Raw genomic sequence first — 3,410 nt, forward strand, 5'->3', positions numbered from 1 at the left:
TTAAATTAATTAAATAAAAAATATTAATTAAATAATTGAGACATAAATTTATTATATAATAAAAAATAATATATATAAAATTATTAAATTATGTAATATTTTTATTTTTTTTAAATATATATCTCATATATAAATATAGTCTTTCAAAATTTTAAAAATCGAAATCACTATTCGCTCTTCTTTAAATTTATTTTTGATCAAAAATTAATTTATTACAAATATAAATTTTATTTAAGAGTTTAAATATAAATTGATTTAACGTCCCTATTTGTTAACTTCTTCGGCCTAATTCTACTCGTGAAGTTATGGCCCACTTTTCTTAACTAATTAAATAAATGTTGTTTGGTGCATATGGACCGTTTGCTCTTTAGTAGCATTATCCATTTATGTCACCATCATTTTTTAATTTCCAATTCATGCAATATCATAGGTTCTGGTGGGTATAGTAGGTGTTGGATAATACCAATTGAGTATTAGCAGTAAACCATTAATAAACGAAAAGAAAACAAAAAAATGTATGAATGATTAAAAGGTAGACGCTTGAATCATACGCGGAATTTCCAATTTTTCAACTTATTGAGTTGAAAGAAACGGTAAGCTTAATCGCTAAGCGAACAAGGCAACCAATGCACGAGGATTTACTTATAACAATTGTCCCACTATTTGAGAAGGAAAAAAAAAAAAAGGTATACATAGAAAACTATGAAATCAAGTGGGCAAGCTAATTATATTTCCAAACTAGTAATATGCTACCTAACCAAAAATTACAAATAATAAATAAAAGTATTGTTACGATGGGTAACCGGAGATTAATGGGTTGGATGGCGTTGATTGGCTCAAACTTTTGAAGGAGAAGGCTTTTAAGCGGATCTGCTACTCGTGAGCCTTCGTCCGACTTGTGCGTATGAAAGAATGGGGGGGTGGTACCTGCAAAGACACTCCAATGCCTAAGTCAGCAAGGGTGTGAGCAGGTCTAGAGAGTATTGGGACTTAGAGATACCTGAGCAATGTCAGGGTATTTATAGTGGTGATCCAATAACCACCGCTGAAGTAGTTCCACCTTTTAAGGTGGATAACCGTCCCTTTATCTTAAGGAAGTTGAGATATGGCTCCTGGAAGTGGGTAGAGAGATTTTAGGGGCAGTTATTCATTTGAATGATAATTATCTGCCAGTTAATCATCGTCCCCGACTTCTTTAGGATTGGTCGTGATAGGAACCGATTTCATAGGGAAGAGGTCGGTTCAAGGCGAGGCTCAATCCTCCTGGATTGGGCCTTTTGTTGGGACCTGGGCCTCATCGTTGGGCCAGGGTATGAACAGTGCCCCTACTCGAGCCCAATTTCTTTTTAAGATTTGGGTTCGAGTATTCTACTCGGGGTTGTAACCGACTTGTAGGAGGACCGACGTGATGGTCTGAAACCGACGTGACTTTTTGTAACCGTCGTGTCCGTTAGGGATGTGCATAGGGATTGATGGTCTTGGTAACGGTGCATTCTAATTAATGACTGCCCCACTTTTACCATTGTGCCCCTAGCATGTTTATAAATACTTTCACTCTCTTTCGTTGTTTCGTTTCTGCGATTTTTAAATTTCTTCTTCCTTTGTTCGTGCTGCATTCTTGTGTTCGAAGGCTTTTACTTCCTCCCATCCTGTTTTTCGGATAAGGGTTAGCTTTTTCTTCTTCTGTAACATGCCTTATATTTGCATGCCCTTATTTTGTAGATAAGTAGGTTGGTTTGTAGATTTTTGTTTGGTTCTGTCTCCCCTCCCTTTAGAGACCGTGTTTTTTTATTGTTCTTTTCTTTTTTCCTTGTAGGTTTTTGTCACCTTTTTTAAGAAAAGAAATGGCTTCCGTAGATATCCTTTTCCAGTGGGTCGATGTCACAGTCCTAGGGGAGGAACCTTCGGTTGATACTGAGTTTATCACCCACCTTCGTACCCGCCACAGAATTTGTACTTCTGAGGAGGATGAGCCGAAGTATGAGTTGGTAGTTCCGGGTCCAGAAGACCGGTTTGCTTCGGGAGGGCCAATGAGGCGGCCCCTCATTTTTTCTTTATGTATGAGTGCATGGTCACCCGTTTGGGTGTTTTTCTTCCATTTTCAGATTTTGAGATATCTGTGTTGCGTCACTGCCGAGTTGCCCCTACTCAACTTCACCCCAATTCTTGGGGTTTTCTGAAAATTTACCAATTTATTAGTCACGCTTTGGACTTTCCGACCTCTTTGAGAATTTTCTTCTATCTTTTCCACATGACTAAGCCCTTCAGTGGGCTAAATAACAAGCAGCAATGGGTGTCTTTCCGAGCCATACAAAGTCGGAGAATTTTCACCCTTTTTGACGAATCCTTCCATGACTTCAAAAATTATTTTTTCAAAGTTCAAGCTGTAGAGGGTCACCACCCCTTTTTCATGGATGAGAGTTCTTCCCCTCACTTTCCCCTGTATTGGTTGGAGGCCTCCCCCTGTGAGAAGTATGGTCTGGACGACCTGGACGAGGTGGAGGCGGCCATTGTGGGATTTTTCCGAGAAGTGTGGGGGAGGGCCCCATACTTGGATACTAGAAAATTTCTCCAGGGATCGCCGACTTTTGTTCGGTCGCAACTAGGTAGCTTTTATATATATATGTATATATATTTCTTATTTCCGACTTGTATCTGCCGACTTGAGGTTTGCCGACTTGTTGTTTTTGCTAATTATTTCTTTTGCAGATATGGCGAGGAAGAATGCTCAGGAATCTTACCAGAGAGTCCAGGAGGCTAAGGCAAGGTCTCGGGCCAGGACTGGTGGCACCAAGGCGATCGTCTCTCCTCCTCCTCCTCCTCCCCAAAACACGGGGACTCCTTCCCAGCCCATTGTGATTTCTTCTTCGGCTTTGTCTCGGCCGCTCCCCTCCGCCCGACTTCTTCCTGAGCCAGAGAAGAAGAAGCGCAAGATTTTAGAGTCTGGCTCTTCTTTTGACGGTGGGGTTAAGGCGGATGCTCTTGCATTCGTCCGAAAGAACATCTACCCTCATATAAGTATGGATGATGTCTCTGTTCGGAACCACCTTACCACTCTGGCTGAGGAGAGTCTCAGGGCGGCGGGTGTTTGTGGCAAACTCTTAGATATTTTTGAGAAGACTCCTCTCAGCTCTTTGGGGTTAACCTCGAAGGTTGAGGAGCTGGAAGGAAGGCTTCTTACTTATCAAGAGCAGGAGAGGGAGTTGAAGGAGGAGGTCGCCAAGCTGAGGGAGGAGAGAGATAGCCTTCGGGAGAAGGAGAGTAAGTTGCAGGCCCAATGCAACATGCAGGCGGGTTTGAGGAAAGCAGCACAGGAGAGTTACCAGAGTTTATTTCAAGATCATGTGTCTGTGAGGAAGGATCTGCTGAATTTTCGGAATGCATATGCCGAGTTGGATGACTCTATTGCT

This window comes from Arachis duranensis, chromosome 5 (genome assembly GCF_000817695.3).
Source record: "Arachis duranensis cultivar V14167 chromosome 5, aradu.V14167.gnm2.J7QH, whole genome shotgun sequence".
NCBI lineage: Eukaryota > Viridiplantae > Streptophyta > Magnoliopsida > Fabales > Fabaceae > Arachis > Arachis duranensis.